At 44.1% G+C, this 25,272-nt stretch overlaps 1 protein-coding gene across 2 annotated transcripts in view; it reads right to left on the bottom strand.

Annotated features, from left to right (window-relative positions):
• The window catches only part of LOC137369591 (sodium/potassium-transporting ATPase subunit beta-1-interacting protein 3), a 693,785-nt gene that overhangs the window by 364,163 nt on the left and 304,350 nt on the right, over nucleotides 1-25,272 (bottom strand). The window lies entirely within an intron of this gene.

The following is a 25,272-nucleotide window of genomic DNA, read 5'->3' as shown; positions in this document are numbered from 1 at the left end:
CTTCTTCATTGTCCACTATACCACCAATTTTGGTGTCATCTGCAAACTTACTAATCATTCCCCCTACATTCACATCCAAGTCATTAATATATATGACAAACAACAAAGAGCCCAGCACAGATCCCTGCGGCACACTACTGGTCACCGGCCTCCAATCTGAAAAACAACCCTCCACTACCACCCTGTACCTCCTATCACCAAGCCAATTTTGTATCCAATTGGCTAGCTCACCCTGGATCCTATGTGTTCGAACATTCTGGACCAGCCTACCAAGTGGGACCTTGTCAAAGGCCTTGCTAAAGTCCATGTAAACAATGTCCATCGCCCTGCCCTCGTCAATCCTCTTGGTCACCTCCTCAAAAAACTCAATCAAATTCGTGAGACATGATTTCCCACGCACAAAGCCATGCTGACTATCCCTAATCAGACCTTGCCTTTCCAAATGCATATAAATCCTGTCTCTCAGAATCCCTTCCAATAACTTTCCCACCACTGATGTAAGACTCACCGCCTGTAGTTCCCTGGCTTATCCCTGCTGCCTTCTTAAATAAGGCGCAACATTAGCTATCCTCCAGTCTTCCGGTACCTCACCCGTGGCTAACGATGATACAAAAATCTCTGCCAGGGCCCCAGCAATTCTCCTCCCTTGCTTCCCATAGCATCCTAGGATACACCTGGTCAGGCCCTGGGGATTACCACACTGATCCTTAAGGAGACCTACTCTCTCCCTAGCTACCCTTTTACTCTTAATATATTTATAGAACCTTTTAGGAATCTCCTTTATCTTATCTGGCAGGAAAATCTCACTGCCCCTTTTCACCGTACTAATTTCCTTCTTAAGTGTACTCCTACATCCCCTATAATCCTCGAGGGACTTGCTTGATCCCAGCTGCCTATACCTGACATATGCCTCCTTCTTTGTCCTGACCAGACCGTCAATATTCCTCGTCAACCAACATGCCAGCCTTGCCCTTCCATCTAACAGGAACATGCCAGCCCTGAACTCTTCCTATCTCACTTTTAAAAGCCTCCCACTTGCCAGAAGTCCCTTTACCTGTAAACAGCCTCTCCCATTTAACTTTTGAGAGTTCCTGTCTGATGCCATCAAAATTAGCCTACTGCCCAATTTAGGACTTCAACCTGAGGACCAGTCCTATCCTTTTCCATAACTATCTTGAAGCTAAGTTATGGTCACTGGTCACAAAGTGCTCCCCCACTGACACATCAACCACCTGCCCAGCCTCATTTCCTAAGAGGAAGTCGAGTGTAGTCCCTTCTCTAGTAGGGCCATCCACATACTGCTTCAGAAAACTATCCTGGACACACTTAACAAATTCTTCCCCATCTGATCCCTTAGCACTAAGGCAGTCCCAGTCAATATTAGGGAAGTTAAAATCACCTACTATTACAACCTTATAATGCCTACACCTACATGTTATTTCCCCACATATATGCTCCTCCAATTCCCTCTGACTATTGGGGGGCTTATAGTATAATCCCATCAAACTGATCACCCCTTTCTTATTTCTAAGTTCTACCCATATGGCCTCACTGGACGTTCCCCCCGGGATATCCTCTCTAAGTACTGCTGTGATGTCCTCCCTAATCAATAGTGCAACTCCCCCTCCTCTCTTACCTCCACCTCTGTCACGCCGGAAGGATCGGTACCCCGGAACATTGAGCTGCCAGTCCTGCCCATCCCTCAACCACGTTTCCGTAATAACTATAATATCACAATCCCATGCATCGATCCATGCTCTGAGTTCATCTGCCTTACCAGTAAGGCTTCTTGCATTAATGTAAATGCAGTTTAGCCTACCAGACCTTCCACACTCCCTGACCTGCCCCTGCCCGGCCTGCCTACTGGAATTGCTTGCTTTAACCTCTACATTTGCCTCAACTATCTCATCGGAGAGATTACTACTTTGGGTCCCACCTCCCTGCAAGACTAGTGTAAACCCTCCCGAATAGTACTAGCAAACCTCCCCGCAAGGATATTAGTCCCCTTCCAGTTCAGATGTGACCGGTCCGTCTTGTATAGGTCACCTCTGCACCAGAAGAGATCCCAATGATCCAAGTAGCTAAAGCCCGCCCGCCTATACCAGTTCTTCAGCCATGGATTCATTTGCCTTATCCTCCTATTCCTACCCTCACTAGCACGTGGCACAGGGAGTAATCCTGAGATTACTACCCGAGAGGTCCTGCTTTTTAACCTTCTACCTAACTCCCTATATTCACTTTGCAGAACCTCATCTCTCTTCCTGCCTATGTCGTTAGTACCAATATGGACCACGACCTCTGGCTGCTCACCCTCCCCTTTCAGAATGTCCTGCAGCCGCTCCGAGACATCCTTGACCCTAGCACCAGGGAGGCAACATACCATCCTGGAGTCTCGTTTGCGGCCACAGAAACGCCTATCTGCACCCCTTACGATAGAATCCCCTATCACTATAGTTCTCCCACCCCTTTTCCTTCCCTGCTGTGCAGCAGAGCCCTCCGTGGTGCCACGATCTTGCCTGTTGCTGCTTTCCCCTGGGAGGTCATCCCCTTCAACAGTACCCAAAGCGGTATATCTGTTTGAGAGGAGGATGGCCACAGGGGACTCCTGCACTACCGGCCTGCGCCTACTACTCCGTCTGGTGGTCACCCATCCCTTTTCTGCCTGTGCTGCCATTACCTGCGGTGTGACCACCTCACTAAACGTGCTATCCACGACTTCCTCAGCATCGCGGATGCTCCACAGTGAATCCACCCGCAGCTCCAGCTCCGTAATGCGGGAGCCAGTAGCTGCAGATGAATACACTTCCTGCACACATGGTCGTCAGGGACACTGGAAGTGTCCCTAATTTCTCACATAGCTCAGGAGGAGCATATCACGGGGCTGAGCTCTCCTGTCATAACTTACCCTTAGATTAATTAGTTACTCCCTTAATTAAAAAATACTCATTACACTAGGGGCCTTGTTCTGCACACAACAGTCTAAAGTCCTTAATAAGCTACACTGAATAAAAAAAAAACACTTTAGTAGTGCTCACCTTATCACCAGAGGTTTTTTTTAATCAACAAAAAAAAACTTTCCCCTTATTTTTTTAAGATATTTAAATACACTAACAGCAGTGACTCACCAACCAATCACCTTGCAGCTCTCCTCTGATGTCACTGTCTGCTTTTTTTTTCAAAACTCTGGCATGCTGGAAGATCTCCTCTCCACTCCGCTCCCGGAATCATACAAGCTTTTTTTTATCCCAGAATAAAATACACCAACCAGGTTTGTTTAATAAATAACAAAATTATCAGTTTATTTTCAAACAAGATTGAACCAGTAACAAAGCAAAGCATTAACACACAGATTGAAATATGAAAGTTCCTTTTAAAAAAAATTCTCCAATTACACTCACACATTGGGGAAAAAATACAGAAGTTCTCACTGCAGAGGTCTGTTACAAGATAAAGACCAAAAAAGACTACTTTGGCCAATTACTTGCTAATTCTTGACAGAAAAAAAATATAGAAGGAAGTCAGTTGTCCCTTTTTTGAACTGGCATTTGGGTATATGGAGACGGGTCACTGGGATTGTTTCAGAAACAGTCCATCCAGGAGAAATGTGGCATCAGGGTTTTCCGCCAGAACACACTTGAATCACAGGATTTTTTTTCCAGCTTCTCAGGAGCTTTGCAGCACCAAGGATTTCAACTCTCCCACGCTGAATCTTTGCAGGATTTCTTCAAAGAGGTAGAAGGGGAGTTGAACTGGATGGTTTTTTTTTTCCCTGGCAGGAAAATACCAACTGTCTTCAAGCAGTTCATACCCCAACTGCACTGAAAACAATATCCAAACCCCAAACAGAGAGCCGACCTCCTGACCTCCATAAACTTTGACATGTGGCTTCTCTGTAACCGTTTTTCCCAGGTCACCAAGGCTCCTGTTGTTTACTGACACCAAAGCACATGATTTCAAACAACATCTCAAGTGTCTTTTCAGTGAACTTGGTAAAAAAAAATCTATGGAATCTTTTCAGTTTTAAGACAAGTCCTCAGAAAAATAGAATATTTTAATAAAGGAATACTTTTGTAACACCCTTCATTGCAACATTTCAGAGCTTGGATATTTTTCTTGTGTTTTGATGACTAGAATTGAAGATGCAGCCTAAGCAGATCACAGTACAGCTTAAATTCTTCTGATTTTACAAATAGTTCAACATTCTATTTGCTTTGGTAATTGCTGCTTAATAATGATGTGGCCAATGTCAAGTCCACTATCACTTCCAGGTCTCTCTCTGAGAGAAGTCAAAACCATTCATTATGCTTCCCATGTTTTTCTTTCATTTTGTAAGACCTTGCAGTTATCTGTATTGAGTTTCATCTGCCATTATTCTGCTCACTTCCAAATATTGTCTCGATCCTTCTATAATTCCTCAGCTGCTTTACCTGTTTCCATTGCTCCCCACTCCATCCAATTTGGCATCATTTTCAAATTTGATCAACTAACAATGTGTTTCTGGATCCAGATAAATTATATGGATTGGAATCAGTAGGGGCCAATCATTGTTCCCCAGCATTCTACTTTATATCTCCCAAACCAGTATGAATGGAGTGATTGCCAACATCCACCTGAAACAGCAGAGTCAGGGAAGCCTCCAATTTTGTTGTGTTTTTCATTTTTCCCCAACTAGCTGGGAAATTAACTCACCAGCAATGATTTCCTATCTGAAGCCCACTGACAGTTAAAATGCAGGCTGCAATGCAATTACTTAAACAGCAGGGCTGATTTTAACTCCCAGGCAGGCCCCATTTGAATGCCACTGCTCAGCTGCTTGCCCATTTCGGGTGGGAAACAGCACCAAGAGAAGACTGTCAGCAGCAAGCTAAGCCCAGGCATTCCTGCTCCTCCTAGCCCTATTATTGAAAATTATTTTTAACTTACCTTAGATGGCCTCACTGCATTCCTGACAGTTTTGTCTGGCGCCCCTGCTCAGAAGTGAAATAAAATACCATTGGAGTCCCCTGTATGTCATGAGACTTCAATTTGCCTTAATTAATAAGGCTGCTGCTGGAATCCAGTAGGAGCCCATATAAACCAGTGGTGTTAAAATGCTGAATTAGCAGGTACAGAGAGAAATGGAGCCGCTCCATTTATATTGCTCACCCGCTCCTTTCCTGCTGATCACGAAGAGATGAAATTGCCACTAATCTGTTGTGTCACTGGTTAAATGGGTAGAGATCTTCAAAATAAGATAAATTATGTATTTAAAAAATCTGCGAAGGTATATACCTTCATAACAGCTGGTGGGAGCAATACCAATGATGTTCACTTGCCACCATATTTTGTGGCTGCCTGTCATTCAAATCCATATGCAACAGCTGGGTTGCATTTTGCTAGTTCTCAGTTGGCAAGTGCAGGTACAGAAGCAGAGCATTCACCCATTGTATGAAAGGCAAGGTCTGAGGAATGCAAAGGGAAGTCTGAGCTGTCTCATTTACTGCACTGCAAAGTTGCCTCCTTTCAACTGCTAAAAACGCAGCAATAGGTGTTGTTTACGAAGGAACATTTACCATTCAACCAATAAGCAGTATGACCATGATGGGGAGAAAAAACTTGGGAAATATTTTGTTGGGAGCTAGAAATAGGAAAAATCTGAACAAGAGCAGTTCTTTTTGAAGGAGCTGGCAAAGGCAGACATGTCATTCCAGCTGCACTTTAGCATTACACCAAGGCACTTGACACTGAAAATAGCTTTGGACAAAAATGCATTTCACCCTATGGCAAACTTACTTCAGCTGGTATACCTGTGTGTGGGTGAAATTCAAGGATTCTATCTGTCAAACAGGACAGTGTTCTATTATGTAAAACATTTTTAAAAGTGTGGGAATTTATCTTCTGGGTCCAACCTACTTTTCTAGGGTGTAAGTTGGCAGATGGTGGCCAAGTTTATTTCAGTCCAAGGTTAAAAACCTCAGTAAATGACAGGCCTCATATATCACATACTGATGCTTGGGAAGAAAGCAAATTTATTACAACAGAACCACATAACTCATTGCCCTTACCTGTGCCTCTGTGAGAAGCTGTGTACAGTATTCAACACACATTTAAACCTTTTGAAGACAATCATAAGCATATGGTCCAAAATCCTTATTCAGAAAACACCACAAATATAGGTCAAATAATAGAGGATGGGCATACATTGTTACGAAAGCGCCTCTGTGTTTTGTTAAATATATTTTTTGAGGATTCATTTTTGAAAGATTGAAGAAATGTTAAACTTTGGGGTTTTCAAAGGGGGTCATGTAAAGGCCATTTGATTTTGAAAAACAGTCCCTGGAAATGTTTTTAAAAGGGGAACTGAGAGGTCTTGTGAGGAAAACAAGCCTTTCTGGGAAACCACCTGACTTCCAGCAACAACGACAAACCTTTCCAAGAAACCACCTGACTTCCAGTTCATTAAACAACAGAGAACTTTGGACACCTGGAGAATTTGTTTACAAAGAAGTGACAGGTCAAGATTGATGGAGGTCAAAAGTCAAAAGAACTGTTCTAAAAGATCCCAGTGACCCATCTACATGTACTGGGAGACCAGACTATATGCCAGTTTTGGAACACAACATGTCTCATCTGCTGTTTCTTCAAGAATGAACAAGTATTCAGTCCAAGTTTTGTTTTTGCCTGTAATAGAGCTGTAAAAACAAAAATCCTTTTATTTTTCCAGTTAACTGGCGCGCTAGTGTGTGTGAGTGTGAGGGGCTAAGGTAAAAAGGGAATTTTAATATTTCAATCTGTGCAGTTATGCTTTACTTTATTACTGGTTAAGACTTGTTTTATAATAAACTGATAATTTTGTTGTTTATTAAAGAAACCTGGGTAGTGTGTTTTATTCTGGGAAAAATTGAGTATATAATTGACCGTATCGTTATATTGTGACCTGTGGAGAAGTGGACTAGAATGAACAGTGCACTCCTCCGGCCTTGGTCGTAACAACATGTTCATGAATTGTAAAGCAATACAGTTGAAAATAAGGTTGAGATTCACACCAAGTTGTGATTTTTTTTGCATCTTTAAAACCTCCTACATCTTCCTTTTCTCATGATTGGTTTTACCAAGATTTTTATGCTTATTTCTCTGAAATACATTACCTGGAGGAATTTTGAATCACTCTTTTATTTTGTCAGTCTTCTCACAGGAAAGTAACAAATGGTTCAAAATAAACAACTGTTCATCCATTTAGTTAAAGATAATCAGAAAATAAGACAGAATCATATGAAAAGTTTAAAAACAGAAACAATCCAAATCATTCATTTGTTCTATTTCAAAGCATTATGGTGATTTACACCTTATAAGATTCGCAAATATACAGAAATCGTGATTTACAGGTCAATGGTTTCAGGGATTTAGTCCTGGTTGTTATCCCAGTTTCCCTTAGCTGCAGCAGTGAGCAAAGACAGGGCATGTCCCCACAAGAAGAAGGAAAAATTGGTCAACACACATCTCTACACTTCCAAGCATCTGGTTACAGAGTGGCTCTGGCAGAAACGCCTGCATAGACCTCCTGCTTACCTTCTCCATCAGGAAATAGTATATGTTTTTGAGGCCGGAGAAAGAGGAACAATAATGTGGCAAAAGGAAAATAATTATTTAAAGGAGGACCTCAGAGATACAATCCAGGAAGGGTTCCATAAATAAAATTAAATGTACTTTTTACTTGCATGATAATCAGTAAATATTGGGACAAAATTATGACAACATTTGAATTAAAGTTTGTACTATGGCAGACTTATTTAAAAGAGGCGAGAACAATAGCTCTCAGAAACCATAACTGAATACTGTAAAGGCAAATAAGTATAGCCCAGGTGAGTGTTGAGCATGGTGTTGCCAGCTTTCCAACATGAGCCCAGGTCGTTTTAACTCATTTTAACCGATTTAACTCAAGGGCCTCATTTAAAATACCAGGCTCTCATTTGAACCCCACAGCAATGACGTGAGGCAGCCAGAGGGGAACCACAGTGACAGTCCCCAGCACAGTAATTGGTTTGGGATTAGGGTCAAAGGTGATCATGGTCATGGGATGTAACGTAGCAACCACTGCACATTCATTGCTCCGGTATGTTCCAATGGATGAACAGGCTCTTGAGTACGCTCATAGCCAATGGCAAATATTGTTAAACAGATCTTTTGATGATGACTTTTATATTGTAAATTAAGAAGCAATTAAATGTCATATAACAACTGAATTACTAATATAGCATTAAGATACCGCCTTTGGCTGACTTTCAAAACGTGTATGGGATAACACCCTTAGATCTCAGCACCTTGCTGTATGGCTGTGAAACATGGGTGACTTACAGCTATCAGGAAAAGAAGCTCAATAATTTCCATCTTTGCTATCTGCGATGCATTATGGGTATATCCTGGCAGGACAAAATCACAAATGTGGCAGTCTTCTCAAAGGCAGAGCTCCCAAGTGTGTTGGCACTAATCAAACAGAGACTGTGTTGATGGATCGGACACATCTGGAGGATGAAATAGAGTCGCATACCCAAGGACCTTTTGTATGGTGAGGTTGTCGGGGCCAGACGATCAGTGGGGCGCCCAAAGCTCCACTTCAAGGATGCTTACAAGCATGACATGAAGGCCCTGAAAATGTCGACTATCGCACCTGGGAGTCACTAGCTGGCAAAAGAGGGAAATGGCGACACATCCTGTGGACTGGTGGGCACTACCATGATGACCAGTTGCTACAGCAGCTTGGCAACAGACGCCAACATCAAAAACAGCAACTCACAGTGTCACCTGGCAGCTTCACATGCAGCACTTGTAGCAGAATCTGCCTCTCAAGGATTGGCCTTCACAGTCATCAGCAAAGGTGCACCAAGAGAAGACACCCCACCTAAATGGATTGTTTGCTACGTGCTCGTCATCTTTTGTAGCTGGAAGGATGCCAGTTATTAAGTTCCTTACAAACGTTCCAGGGGCTAACGCATTCACAGTGAATTAAGTGAAGCAAATATAATGTCCACATTTGAATAACAAGCAATGTTCAATGTCCATGCACATCACACAAATAACTGGCTTTTGTTGTGCTAAACTACCACAGTTCCAGAATAAGTGTTGAGCTCTGTTTTATACATTATAAGCAACAAATCAAGCCTGGCAGGACTTTAAACTCTTTGAAATTAACATATTGAAAAATTTCAGTCCATTGCACAAGAGCTATTTATTTTGGCAGTATGCAAATTGTATATTCACCCACTCCCATTATCAATGGTGCAGGAGTCATGCAGTGCAAAATATGGAGACTAACATGCAGCCAGTTAGCACAGAGTAGGAAATGCCAGTCAATTGAATAAAGTAAAAAAATAACTTGCATTTAAATAGCAACTTCCACATACTCAGATTGGACCAAAGCTTTTCAAAGCCAATGAAGTTTTCTTAAGGTGTAGTTACATTTGTAGGTAGGCAGATGTGGCAGCAAGTTTACACACAGCAAGATCCTACAAACACCGATGAGATAAATGACCAGATAATCCCTTTTTTAAATGGTGTTGATTGAGAGATAAATGTTGGCCAGGACATCAAAAAATCTTTCCTGTTTTTCTTTAAATAGTGCCATGGTATCTTCCCTGCCCACCTGAGAGGGCAAATAACAACAATAACTTACATTTATAGAGCACCTTTAACATAATAAAATATCTCAAAGCATTTCACAGGAGCGTTATCAAACAAAATATGACACCAAGCCACAGAAGGAGATATTCAAAGAGGTAGGTTTTAAGGAGTGTGTCAAAGGGGGAAAGCTAGGTAGAGAGGTGTAGGGAAGGTCATTTGTGCAACAGCCTCATTCTTGAGGTGTAGCTAGAAAATAGCAGCAGGAAAAGAAAGTATGAAGCCTACTGAGCCTAGTATACAGTATGCATTGTGCTGGCAGCTCACATTGAGCTTGCTTGAGTGTGGGCTGGAGGAGATTACAGAGATAGGGAGGGTCGAGACCATGGAGGGATTTGAAAACAAGGTTGAGAATTTTAAAATTGAGGCATAGCTGGACCTGCCTGACAGAAACTATTTAGGTCAAGTTTGCTTTAGCTTAATTTAATCATTGGGCTGGATATTAACCCCCAGAAACAGGTAGGTTGGCTTCAAGTCAAGAATTAGAATTTTGGAAATCTCAAACCTGATGCCAATCCATCTCTAACTTCAACCTGTCCACTGCTGGGTTTAATGGAAGCAGAATAAGGGGCAGGCAGCCAATCCACTCCCAATAGGTGGGTTGGTACTCTAAATATTTTAATAATGCTGGCAGCCTCTGATTTAACCAGCTTTGCAGGTCTTACAGTGAGTGGCCGTCCCAGGCCTCGGTAAACCCAGCAGCTGAAGGGAGGTGTGGACAGCTTTGGGGAGAAGGTAAGTGTCTTCACAGCATTACTTGTGAGCCAGGAGGAACAGGAGTGCATCCTCACCATCCCCCAAGCTGCCTCCCTCCCCCACCCCGATCAGATCCCTGGGGATCGGCACCCCCTGGGATCACCATGAAGGGAAAAGCAAACATCTAACGTCGGATTGAGGAAGCACCGACACTTGATCAGACAATTGCAGCCACCAGCTCAGATACTGGCACAGTGTGAACTTTAGAGGCTAGTATAGAGTCAGAATCAGCACATGGTGAGTCACTGGGCAGAATGGGCTGCAGCCAGGCCAAGGGGAAAGGATAGCTTGCATGCCAGCTCAGCAGAGGGTGAAGTTGCAGGCAAGTTCTGCAGCAGAGGACTCAGATGAGGACTGCGATGCAGCCGATACAGGTGAACACTGAGAACATGCACACAAAAATACCTGGTGCATTGGAAGGCCTACCAGAAAGCCGGTCGTCACTGTGAAGGAACATGGAGGAGTCTCGTTTCACCTTGGCACAGGGTTTCGCACTGACCTTGGAGACCATTCTTTCCAGTGTGGAAATTCCATGACAGCATTTGCGGATCCAGCTGCGATGCAACATCTGGTGGCCAATGTCTCAGCTTCCACTGCAGCATAAGCAGAAGCCACCCAACATTTGCAGTGGAAGCTCAGACTGAGCTCATGAGAGTCATGCCTGCTGCCATGCAGGCTCAAACTGCTGCCATCATGGCTCCAGATGCCAGTTCTCAAAGGGGCAAGCACCTGACCTCCAACAGATTACTAGGATTGCTGAGGCACTGTCTAGGTGAGTGTACAAACCTATTGTTCTCTCAGGAAGACAGCGTTCATACTCCCATCAATGCCACTCTGCCAGTGCCACTGCTGTCAGCCAGCCCAGTTTTCTGCCACCCATGCCGAGATGGTACAGTCCAAAGTCAGTTCCTCAAGGCTGGAGCTGCTCGAGGTCGTCCTGCAAGGCCATCTGTAGTCTCTCCCACTGAAAGTCAGCAGCCTTCCACCAGTTATGCTGCAGCCACTGGGGTAGCTCTGCATAAGACCACTAGGGCAGGAAAAGGCATCCGCAAGACGGGCACGAAGGGAATGCACAAGGGTAAATAGTTCAGTTTAGCATGTATTATTGGAAACGTTGTTGAATAATGTCGTTATGGAATTTTTATTTTTAAGGTTTTTATTTCAGGATTTTGGCCAAGAGGGTACTGTAATAAAAACTGAAAGTGCTGGAAATACTCAGCAAGTCTGGCAGCATCTGTGGAGAGAGAAACAGAGTTAACGCTTCAGGTCTGTGACATTTCATCAGAACTAGCAAGGGTTAGAAATGTAACAGGTTTTAAACAAGTTGAAGTGGGGGTGGGGTGGGGGGAGTGGGTGGAAGAGAACAAAAGGGAAGATGTGTGATAGGACAGAGGGCCGGAGAAATTAACTGACAAGATCATGGGACAAGTGCAAAGGGAGTGTGCTAATGGCGTGATGAAAGACGAAGCATTAGTGCAGAGGGAGTGTTAATGACACAATAATGAATAGTCCTAACCAAAAGCACAAACATGAAAAAAAAGTAGGCAGGCACATGATAAAAAAAGATGAAACAAAATAAAATTAAAATTAAAAAAGGGCCAGTCTCGCTCCAAAATTATTGAACCCAATGTTCAGTCTGGTAGGCTGTAGCATGCCTAATCGGAAAATAAGATGCTGTTCCTTGAGCTTGTGTTGAAGTTCACTGGACACCGCAGCAGGCCCAGGACAGAGATGTGGGCATGAGAGCAAGGGGGTGTGTTGAAATGGCACGCGACCAGAAGCTCGGAGTCCTGTTTTCGGACTGAGCGGAGGTGTTCTGCAAAGCGGTCACCCAATCTGCATTTGGTCTCCCCTGTGTAGAGGAGACCGCATGTGAGCAGAGAATACAGTATACTAAATTGAAAGAAGTACAAGTAAATTGCTGCTTCACCTGAAAGGAATGTTTGGTGCCTTGGATCATGAGGAGAGAGGAGGTGAAAGGGCAGGTTTTACACCTCCTGCGATTGCATAGGAATGTACCGTGGGAAGGGAATGAGGTGTCGGGGTAATGGAGGAGTGGACCAGGGTGTCGCGGAGGGAACTATCCCTTTGGAATGCTGACAGGGGAGGGGAGAGGAAGATGCATTTGGGAGTGGCATCACACTGGAGATGGCAGAAGGTGATTCTTTGGATATGGAGGCTGATGGGGTGGAAAGTGAGGACAAGGGGAACCCTGTTGCGGTTCGGGGTGAGGGTAGAAGTGCAAGAAATGGGCCGGACGCGGTTGAGGGTCCTGTCAACCACAATGGGGGGGGGGGGGGGGGGTGCGGAAATCCTTGGTTGAGGAAAAAGGAAGATATGTCAGAAGCGCTGTTGTGGAAGGTTGCATCATCATAGCAGATGTGTTGGAGATGGAGAAACTGGGAGAATGGATTGGAGTCCTTACAGGAAGCAGGGTGTGAGGAAGTGTATTCAAGGTATCTGGGGGAGTTGGTGGACTTATGAATATTAGTGGACAGTCTATCCCCAGAGATGGAGACACAGAAGTTGAGGAAGGGAAGGGAGGTGTCGGAGATGGGCCATGCAAAGGTGAGAGAAGGGTGAAAATTGGAAGCAAAGTTGATAAAGTTTTCAAGTTCGGGGCAGCAACAGGAAACAGCACCAATACAGTCATCAACGTCCCGGAAAAAGAGTTGGGGGAGAGGGGCTGAGTAGGACAAGAACAAGGAATGTTCGACATACCCCACAAAAAGACAGGCATAACTAGGACCCATGCGGGTACCCATAGCAACACCTTTTATTTGGCGCAAGTGAGTGGAGTTGAAGGAGAAATTGTTCAGTCAGGCGGAGAAGAGTGTTGGTGGATGGGGACTGATTGGGCCTCTGTTCAAGGAACAAGTGGAGAGCCCTCAGACAGCCCTGGTGGAGGATGGAGGTGTAGAGAGATTGGACATCCATGGTGAAGAGGAGGCGGTTAGAGCCAGGAAACTGGAAATTGTCAAAATGACATAGGGCATCAGAAGAGTCACGGATGTAGGTGAGAGTCACGGATGTAGGTGGGAGTCATGGATGTAGGTGGGAGTCACGGATGTAGGATGGTGTAATGGTCTGTAGCAGAGGGACAGAAAGTGAGAAATTGTGGAGCAACAATGATGCGTGGATGACATCTCAGGGAACCAGAGTCTTGAATATCCACTCATGGACAGCTTGTCCAGAGCGAAAGGAGCCCAGATACCTCCTCCCTTCTGCCTCTTTCTCCTCCTGAAGTGGCCTCCAAAGGCTTGGTGACGATGGCTGCGCTCTCATGATAGCGCTGTTGTGCAGGACACAGCAGTCCACCACAAACTTGAAGACACGGTCTGGTGAGTACTGGTGAACTCCCCCCCGAGCAGTCCAAGTAGTGGAACCACTGCTTTCACATGCTGATGGCTTGCTCCACAAATATTCCTGGATGCTGCATGGTTCTCATTGTAGGTGTACTGTCCTCATGTGGTTGGCTGGCGAAGGGTATCCCTTGTCACCCAGAAGCCACTCTCTGCTTCTTCGTGGTGGCCCAAAGATATCAGGTATAACTGACTGGCGCAGGAAGACTGCGTCGTGGCTATTACCAGGATAGTGGGCATCACCAAGGTGATCTTCTAGCCATTTGTACATTAATAGAGGTGCAGCCCTTGCACTTAGAGAACATGTCTCTGTTAACATGTGGGGGCCCACAGAGCCACGTGCATATAGTCGATTGCACTGTGCACCACTGGGAATCCTGCAAGCCTGGCAAATCCATGTGCTCTATCACCCTGCTTCTCTCTGGTCAGTAAGAAAGTGATGATGTTTCCTCCCCTCCAATACAGGGCCTCTGGCACCTCCCTGATGCAACGATGAACTGATAATAGCACCAGCTCCTGCCTGGAAGAATCGAGTGGCATAGGAATTGAGGGTGACAGTGATCTTGACAGCCATTGGTGATGCAGTCCTTGCCCTGCTGTGAGGCTGCAGGTCAGATTGTAGGAGGTGACACAGTTCAATCACTAACTCCTTTGGGAAGCAAACACACTGTTCCTGGCTGAGATGGAGGTAGCAGAACTGTTCCCTAAAGTTGTTTGTTGGTAGGGCCTTCGAGTGAAAGCCCTCCTCCTCCTCCCTCTGCATACAGCATCCCCTCTCTGCTGCCTCTGCTCCATTTCCAAACCGTGCTGCAGCCAAAGAGGGACTGCAACTATCGCTCCCATTGCTGAAGCAGGCTTTCTCCTGATAGGCCAACCAACTCCTCTGACCTCCTTGCCAAGATCCAGCACCAATCCTTTGAAAATCCAAAAGGGGTTTGCAAACCTCCTCTAATAATACACAACATGGTACCTCACTAACTCTGCACCAGTAAAAGTAAGTCAAAAGCACCTGATGTTTAGCCCTTTAAATAGCATTAGTGAGGAGGGAGTGGGGTCTATCAAGCAGCTGACCACATGTTCTGCAGGGAGTGATTAAGGAAGGGTGTTAACTGGACTTGTGTGTTCCAAAATGGCAGATAGTGCTCCAAATCAGAGTTAGAGGCTGTTTGACATCACGAACTGCTCACTCGATGTGCTTCTGGCACACACATGGCACATCCACACTGGCACCCAGTCAGTCAGGGTGCACCATGCAGGCCGGGCTAGAAGTGGCCGGAAGTGTTCCAACCAACATTTTATGAGTTTGGGGCTTCTGTAGCCCCGGAACCAGCAGTGCAATGAAACCGAATTTCGCAACCAGGTTTCTTTGAGTGTTTTTAATTTATTGTACTGCTGAGCACCATGTGAGCAGCAAAACATAAATGTTCTTGTAGTAACATGCATGTTATTTCAAAGGATTGTTAGTGGCATGGTGATTAAAAGAACACTCAACATTCAGCACTGGAATTAGGACCAGTACAACTAAAAATCATTACTTCATCTACTTAAATGCAAGTGGACTAACTCAGCCAAAGAGCAGAAATAGAATAACAAAGTTAAACCAGGCAGAAATGACAAAACAAAAATGAACATATCTTAATAGCATTTATTTATCCATTTATTAATTTTTAAATAAAGATAGCAAAACAGAAAATATTCCTTTATGATAAGCATGTGTGCATATCACTGTGAAGCATGTCAATTTGTATATAATTTATGTGCAATTTCGGCACCAGCTTCCTGAGCTATGCAATGGTAGAATGTGTCTGAATCCTAGTCTCAGAAATACCATTGAATAAAAGGTGGTGACAAAAGGACGGGAATGTTGGAGGATGTGTCAACCTACATTATTCTCACACACCTTCAGGCAGCAGCTCATCACGAGATCTCGGAAAGCATGGAACCAGAATAGCCCAGAAAACCTATTCCTTTTATAGACTTGCGGTGAATTGCAATTCACAGGTTATCATTTCCTTGACAAAAATTGCTGCTGGTTTGTGCATTGATAATAGTGTGTGTTGTTTGGCGCCATCATTTTTTCATCAAATTCTGGTCCATTGTAATTTAATCTACTGTTACCATTCAAGCTTGTGGGTCTGGTCCTCAGCTATCAAGACCAAGTCATCGGTCTTAGTGATTTAGAATCTGACAAACTCTAGAAAAGTGTGACTGGAAATTAATCCACCACTAAAATTTTTTTCCCATTTATATTAATAACCACAAAAACTTCAGTCTTAATTTTGCAAAACCTGGAGGTGATAATTTTTATTCAACTCAGAGTAGCATTGACTATGCCCACACAGATTTGGTTAAATAGAAAATAATCCTTCACCTGACTCAAAACGATATGAACTCTCGATGAAACTTGGCAGAGGATACTATACAAATTAGATTTATGAATGTATGTATATAAATACCCTCAGAACACAAAGCATAAAGTTTTTGCTTATTTAAATGAGACTAATTAAAGAATAATGATTATACTGTTATGATTAACATTTCTTACTGACAACTACACAAGAAAATTGGAGCCATTGATGGATTTAAAGGGCTGAATTTTATGAGGCCTCTGGTGTTGGGGGTCGTGGTGGGAGTGCCTGGGAAATTCTTCCGGGAGAGGCCCGCCATGACCCCCGATGCCGAGGACCCGCCGCATTTTACTGGCAGCGGCAAGGCCTCGGTGCTGCCCCCCCCTCCCCCCAACGCTCAGTGGTGGGGCCTTCATTTGCATATTAAAATCAATGGAAATAAATTTAAATCAACTTACCTTGTCCCAGCGGCTGTCCCAGGCCGCTCTTACGGCCACCAGCCATTCGGAGTTCTGAGGCGTGACACTGGTGAGGAGGGGGAGGAGTGAAAGTTTCAGGTCGGGGGAGTGGAGAGAGCGGGGAAAACGCTTTGGATTGGTGGGGGGATGGTGGCAAGGGGTTGAGGGTTGAATATATTATTCCTTGGGGGTGTGGGTGTGGGGAGTGAAGATCTTATTTAATGTACAACTTTAATTTCACACTTTCGTTCCCTTTAAAAATTCGTAATTCCTCTAAGGGCTTGAAGCCCTTTAAAAATGGCGCTGACACCTATGCGGTGGCTCCAGAGGCCATTAACTCGGATGGAGCGGCTGCCCCATCTTCATCATCGGGGGCAGCCACTCCGCCCGCTCCATTTAAATGAACCCCCACACGAAATATCGCAGGGGCTCAGTGATGGCGCACTCACACCTGAAGACCACAGACTTCAAAGTGCGCCACTGCGATTTGCGACACGCTAATAAAATTCAGCCCAAAGTGTCGCATAACCAATAACGGATTTTTAAAAAAACATTCAGTTAACAGCAGTCAGGGTATTGCAATTGCAAGAAGACTGAGAGCAACAGAACCATGTCTACATATGCTTCCACAACCATCAGTGTGTCATCAAAAGGAAGCTGTAGCACCAAGTTGTGCAGTCACAAATCGAGTGTGATGCAGGTTCAACCTCCAATTCCACTGAGTCCCTATTTTCAACTATACTACTGTTGAAAGATGCCAAGGTACATTACTCTAAGGAAATGAAAGAAATTGCAAGGTTATTTTTAAGCCACAGTCACTTGCTTCTTTTTGAGTGCTGGAGAGGATTGGGTTCTGTTGTAGTGTCCTCTGCAGTCACATAACCTGCAGATAATCTGTCAAAATCTGTACTTAAGAATGATCACTTGTGCAAGCAACTAGAATGTGGCCAGTGATATGTTCAATGAGGGAGTTAACAACACGTTCAGGAGAGGGGAGAAGAAAAAAATGTTAAATAAATATTGGCTATTTATGACCTCAGAATTTATATTCTCAAAATTCCTAATACAAATAATGGCCCAGATTTTGCAAGAGTGGGGCATCTTGCTACTTATGGCATTAGTTAGACCTGCCCTCGGCCTTTTAGCTTGAAAATAATTTGTGTCAATAATTGTGGACCGATAGCAATGAAGCGAGGTCAACGGGGCATTTGGGACCTTGGTGAACGAGGGGGTCAACAATCTACTTGCCGGTCCTGGACCTCTTGTAGTACCAGCAGTGGCCACCACTCCCGGTGGCACTGCTGATACTACTGAACTGCCAGCCCTCTGATTGGCTGGCACTCTGGGAGATGGGATCCCTGTCCTTAAAGGGACAGGGACTCCACAACCAGGCAGTTAAGTGCCTGAACCATTAAGTAGATCGGGGGTGGGGGGGGCGTGCTCCAAAGGGCTGAGGCGGGGTTGCCCTCACCTTTTGGGCCTCACGTGGAGACCTCCACCTCCATAATATCCAGCCCTACATGTGCAAATTCTGGCTCAATAATTGATTTTATTTGGACTCCAATTATAGCTCTTGATCAACTTGTGTTCAAATTACTTCTCTAATAACCCTCCTCCATTTAAAGGCAATTTCCTCATCTAAAAAAAAAGCACAAAAGCCTGTTATTAAAGTGGACACTGCTAGATTTTCATGGCTAATTTCCTCTCCTCACATAACTCCAATTAAATGTTAAACTAATTAATTAACATGCCTTAAAAGAATAATGATTATGATTCCATGTATTAAAATGTTTCTTGAAAACATTAGATCCAATGATCTGAACAAGGGCATATTACAATGATTTAGCCAGTAGAGAAATGCAGAACATTGGGAGTAAGGTAGATTTTAATATCGTGCAATCGTGTAAAACAGGATGCCAACTTACTATAATCCATTCCAAAAAGTCAAAGTCTACCCCACTTAAAGTAACATGAGGAAAGCCAATGAGTTGTTTCTGTTACAGCTATTACAATATATTAGCATAACAGCTAAATTGCCCTTGTTATGTCAGTGAAGAAATTTGGTAAAATGATATTGCCATAGCAGTATCTAAAATAGCATCAATTCCTTTTAGAGGCACAGTAGAATTGCATTATATTTTCAGTTTAAAAAAAAAATTCCAACTTTTTTCCCTATCTTCAAGGCACTGATGTACACAGGGTATGGTTCACAGACCCCGACCATTCTCCATTATCTTAGCCAACTGGACGTTCTTCATCTGTGAGAGAAGACAGTGAGTGCCAGTAGCTCATCTGACTGTCGGGTGCATTACTGCAAAGCTTGATGCTTCTTGGCCTGCCATTCACACAGCACATTTTCCTGTACCAACTGTTGGATAGAGATGATGAACATGAATCTTGAGTGTTTTACCCTTCCCTAGCACAGGGAAACTAAGGCCAATTGCAGTGTACCTGTTATTGTCCCAACTGGGATCATCTTGTAATGAGTTCTTTTATGTTGTCTCATGCAACATAAATGAGATGCATGGAGTCCAGTTGGTTGAAGATCTCAAACAGGTTTATTACAGCTAATGAGTATATACAGTATAGAGTTAACTATTTACAGAACATTACTCATGGTGTTACAGTCGCAGAACGACTCTGGCTCCGAGTCACGTGACTGCATCCAGGTACTTGGCTTGTTAGTATACTAAAATCTTAAAGGGACATCACTCTTAAAGGCAATCATACAACACATCTAATCTATTAATTAAAGCAGTCGGCTTCCAGGTCAATACGATTCAGTAACTGATTGAACAGTACATTTAGAAAATAAATTAAAACTCAAATATCAGCTTGGGGGACTACAGCTAGAACTCGATGCAACAATTCCATAGAAGTTTTTAGATCTGTAGAAAAAATATTTACACACCTTATCGATACTGTGCCGGGTCCCAAATGTTTATGATTGCATTTCAAAGTTTTTTAAAATTTCAATTACTATATTGTGAGTTCCTTTTTTTGTTCATCTAAGTAGCGTCCTAGGCTGAAAATTCTTCAGCTACTTCATCAATGAACTTTCCTCCATCATAAGATCAGAAGTGGGGATGTTCGCTGATGATTGCACAGGGATCAGTACCATTCACAACTCCTCAGATACCGAAGCAGTCCATCTCGCATGCAGCAAGACCTGGACAACATTCAGGTTTAGGTATACAAAATTATGAGGGGCATAGATAGAGCAGATAGGAAGAAACTTTTTCCCTTAGCGGAGGTGTCAATAACCAGGGGGCATAGATTTAAGGTAAGGGGCAGGAGATTTAGAGGGGATTTGAGGAAAAGTTTTTTCACCCAGAGGTTGGTTGGAATCTGGAACATACTGCCTGAAGGGGTGGCAGAGGCAGGAACCCTCACAACACTTAAGAAATATTTAGATGAGCACTTGAAACTCATAGCATTCAAGGCTACGGGCCAAGTGCTGGAAAATGGGATTAGAATAGATAGGTGCTTGATGGCCGGCATGGACATGATGGACCGAAGGGCTTGTTCCTGTGCTGTATAAGTCTATGACTCTATGACTATGACTCTATGACTGAGTCATAGACCATCTCAGACAAGAGAGAATCCAATTATCTCCCCTTGACATTCAATAACATTATCATCACTGAATTCCCCACCATCAACATTCTGGAGGTTACCATTGACCAGAAACTTAACTGTACCAGCTCTATAAGTACCTAGACTGCAAGAACACCTCAGGGCTGGGAACTCTGTGGCACTGAACTCACCACCTACAAGGCACTAGTCAGGAGTGTGACGGAATACGCTCCACTTGTCTGGATGAGTGTCGCTCCAACAACAATCAAGAAGCTGGACCCCATCCAGGACAAAGCATCCCACTTGACTGGTAACCCATTCAGCACCTTCAACATTCACTCCGTCCACCATCGGCACAAATTGGCAGCAGTGTGTCCCATCTATGATATGCACTTCAGGAACTCACCAAGCCTCCTTCGACAGAACTTTCCAAACGCCCGAGAAGGACAAGGGCAGCAGATGCATACATATGAACATATGAATTAGGAGCAGAAGTAGCCCATTTGGCCCCTCTAGCCTGCAATGCTATTCAATAAGATCAGGGCTGATCTGTTTGTGTCTCGAATTCCACAGTTCCATCTACCCCTGATAACCTTTGATTCCCTTGCCTAACAAGAATCTATCTACCTTCGCCTTAAAAATATTCAGTGACCCAGCCTCCATCACCTTCTGAGGCAGAGAGTTCCAAAGTCGCACAACCCCCTGAGAGAAAACATTTCCCCTCATCTCTGTCCGAAAGGGGTGACCCCTAATTTTAAAACAGTGCCCCTTAGTTCTGGACTCGCCCACAAGAGGAAACATCCTTTCCACATCAACCTTGTCAAGACCATTCAGAATCTTATAAACTTCAATCAAATCTCTCCTCACTCTTCTCAACTCCAGTGAACAAGTCTGTCCAACCTTTCCTCATAAGACAATCCACTCATTCCAGATATCAATCTAGTAAACGTCCTCTCAACCGCCTCCAACTCATTTACATCCTTCCTTAAATAAAGAGACCTAAACTGCACACAGTATTTGAGATGTGGTCTCACCAATGTCTTGTAAAACTGAAGAATAACATCCTTACTTTTATTTTCAATTCCTCTCGTAATAAAGGATAGTATTCCATTCGCCTTCTTTATTACTTGCTGTACCTGCATACTAACTTTTTGTGACTCATGCACTGGAACACCTAGATCGCTCTGCACCTCGGAATTCTGCAGCCATTCTCTGTTTAAGTAATACTCTGTTTTTTTATTCTTCCTGCCAAAGTGAATAACTTCACATTTTCCCACATTATACTCCACCTGCCAGATTTTTGCCCACTCACTCAACCTATCTATATCAGTCGGCAACCTTCTTATGTCTTCTTCACACCATACTTTCCTACCTATCTTTGTGTCATTTGCAAATTTAGCTGCCATGCCATCGCTCCCCTCATCTAAGTCATTGATATAAATTGTAAAAAGTTGAGGCCCCAGCACAGACCCCTGCAGGACTCCACTTGTCACATCCTGCCATTCAGAAAAGGACTCATTTTTGTATACTCTGTTTTCTGCCAGCCAGCCAATCTTCTATCCATGCTAATGGATAGACCATGAGCTCCTACTTTGCGCAATAACCTTTTATGTGGCGCCTTGTCAAATGCCTTCTGGAAATCCAAGTACAGTATGTCAACGGGCTCCTCTTTATCCACAGTGCATGTTACTCCTTCAAAGAACTCCAATAAATTGGTTAAATATGATTTCCCTTTCACAAAACCATGCTGACTATTCCCAATTACCTTGAGTTTTTCTAAGTGCCCGGCTATAACCTCCTTAATGATCGATTCTAACACCTTCCCCATGACAGATGTCAAGCTAACTGGCCTAAAGTTACCTGTTTTCTGCCTCCTCCCCGATTCTTGAATATTTGTTACTTTCCAGTCTGAGAGAACCTTTCTAGAATCTAGCGAATTTTAAAAAGTTAACACCAATGCATCTACTACCTCATTAGCCACCTCTTTTAAGACCCGAGGATGAAGTCCATCAGGACCTGGGGCTTGTCAGCTGCAGCTCCATCATTCTTCTCAGTAAGGCTTCCCTGATGATTGTAATTTCACCAAGTTTTTCTCTTCCTTCCACCTCCTGATTTACAGCTGTTATTGGAATGTTTTTTGTATCCTCTATAGTGAAGAAAAAAGCAAAATATTTGTTCATTTCATCTGCCATTTCCTTCTTATCTATTATTAACTCCCCATTTTCACTCTCCAGAGAACCAACACTCACTTTACTTACTCCTTTCCCTTTTAAATTCTAGCTACCTACCTCTCATACTCTAATTTCTTTCTCCTGATTAACCTTTCAGTCATTCTTTGCCATTCTTTATATTCTGACCAATCGTATCACCTGCCACTCATCTTTGCACAATGATTTGCTTTTTCCTTAAGTTTGATGCTTTCCTTAACTTCTTTAGTTAACCATGGATGGTGGGTCCTCCCCTTTGAATTTTTCTTTATAGTAGGAATATACTTATCCTGAATATTCTGAAATATCCCCTTAAATGTCTGCCACTGCTTCTCCATTGATCTATCTCCTAGCCTAGTAACACAGTTCACTTCAGCTAGCTCAGCTTTCATGCCCACGTAGTTGCCCTTATTTAAGTTTAAAATACTAGCCTTAGACGCACTCCTCTCTTTCAAACTGGATGTAAAATTCAATCATATTGTTGTCGCTGCTACTTAGAGGTGCCTTTACTCTGAGGTCATTAATTAATCCTGTCACATTACACAATACCAAGTCGAATATAACCTGCTCTCTGGTTGGTTCCAGAACGTGCGGCTCTAAGAAACTATCTCAAAAGTATTCTGTGAACTTCTCTGCAAGGCTACTATTGCCAATCTGATTTTTCCAGTTTTTATGTAGATTAAAATCACCCATGATTATTGACATCCCTTTATCACAAGCACCCAATATTTCTTCTTGTATATTTCATCCTACATTGTGGTTATTGTTAGGGGCTCTGTAGTCCACTCCCACTAGTGACTTCTTTCCCCTACTATTCCGCATCTCCAACCAAACTGATTCTACATCCTTATCCCCTGAATCAAGGTCAGCTCGAACTATTACACCTTCTCTTTGGTCTCCTTGTCTTGAGAGAAATGGGTAAGCGCCTAGAGGTGGTCAGTGGTTTGTGGAGCAGCGCCTGGAGTGGCTATAAAGGCCAATTCTAGAGTGACAGACTCTTCCACAGATGAAATTGGTTGTCGGGGCTGTTACACAGATGGCTCTCTCCTTACACGTCTGTCTCTTTTCCTGTCAACAGCTAAGTCTCTTCGACTCGTCTCCCCTCAGCCCCACCTTTATAGATCTCCACCAGCTCTGGCGATCGCTGGCAACTGACTCCCACGACTTGTGATCATTGTCACAGGACTTCATGTCGCATTTGCACACGTCTTTAAAGCAGAGACACGGACGACCGGTGGGTCTGATACCAGTGACAAGCTCGCTGTACAATGCGTCCTTGCGGATCCTGCCATCTTCCATGCGGCTCACATGGCCAAGCCATCTCAAGCGCTGCTGGCTCATTGGATGTATATGCTGGGGATGTTGGCCACCTCGAGGACTTCTGCGTTGGAGATACGGTCCTGCCACCTGATGCCAAGGATTCTCTGGAGACAGCGAAGATGGAATGCGTTGAGACGTCGCTCTTGGCTGACATACGTTGTTCAGGCCTCACTGACGTAGAGCAAGGTACTGAGGACACAGGCTTGAAACACTCGGACTTTTGTGTTCCGTGTCAGTGCACCATTTTCCCACACCGTCTTGGCCAGTCTGGACATAGCAGCAGACACCTTTCCCATGTGCTTGATGATTTCTGCATCGAGAGACAAGTTACTGGTGATAGTTGAGCCTAGTTAGGTGAAATCTTGAACTGCTTCCGGAGCGTGGTGGCCGAAATTGATGGATGGAGCATTTCTGATGTCCTGTCCCATGATGTTCGTTTTCTTGAGGCTGATGGTTAGGCCAAATTCATGGCAGGCAGCCGCAATCCTGTCGATGAGTCTCTGCAGATACTCTTCTGTGTGAGATGTTAATGCAGCATCGTCAGCAAAGAGGAGTTCCCTGATGAGGACTTTCCGTACTTTGGTCTTCGCTCTAAGACGGGCAAGGTTGAACAATCTGCCACCTGATCTTGTGTGGAGGAAAATTCCTTCTTCTGAAGACTTGAGAGACTTGAGAAGAAGATCCCAAACAGTGTAGGTGCAAGAACACAGCCCTGTTTCATGCAACTCAGGATAGGAAAGGGGTCTGATGAGGCGCCGCTATGCTGAATTGTGCCTTTCATATTGTCATGGAATGAGGTGATGATACATAGTAGCTTTGGTGGACATTCGATCTTTGCTGGTAGTCTGAAGAGACCACGTCTGCTGATGAGGTCAAAGGCTTTGGTGAGATCTATGAAGGCAACATAGAGGGACATCCATTGTTCGCGGCATTTCTCCTGTAGCTGGCGAAGGGAGAACAGCATGTCAATGGTGGATCTCTCTGCTCGAAAGCCGCACTGTGCCTCTGGGTAGACACCCTCAGCCAGCTTCTGGAGTCTGTTTAAAGCGACTCAAGCGAAGGCTTTTCCCACTATGCTGAGCAGGGAGATTCCACGGTAGTTGTTGCAGTCACCGAGGTCACCCTTTGTTCTTATAGAGGGTGATGATATTGGCATCGCGCATGTCCTGTGGTACTGCTCCCTCATCCCAGCACAGGCAAAGCAGTTCATGGAGTGCTGAGAGTATAACAGGCTTGGCAGTCTTGATTATTTCAGGGGTAATGCCGTCCTTCCCAGGGGCTTTTCCACTGGCTAGAGAATTGATGGCATTACTGAGTTCCGATTTTGTTGCCTGATCGTCCAGCTCATCCATGACTGGCAGAGACTGGGCTGCATTGAGGGCGGTCTCAGTGACATCATTTTCCCTGGAGTACAGTTCTAGGTAGTGCTCCACCCAGCGGTCCATTTGCTTGCATTGGCCAGTGATCGTTTCCCCTGATTTAGACTTGAGGGGGGAGATCTTCTTGATGGTTGGCCCAAAAGCTCTCTTAATGCCATCATACATTCCTCTGATGTTACCGGTGTCGGGGCCAGCTAAATATGACTGCACAG

This window comes from Heterodontus francisci, chromosome 5 (genome assembly GCF_036365525.1).
Source record: "Heterodontus francisci isolate sHetFra1 chromosome 5, sHetFra1.hap1, whole genome shotgun sequence".
Taxonomy (NCBI): Eukaryota; Metazoa; Chordata; class Chondrichthyes; order Heterodontiformes; family Heterodontidae; genus Heterodontus; species Heterodontus francisci.
Note: the sequence above shows the minus strand (reverse complement) of the source record. Positions and strands in the feature narration are given on the sequence as shown.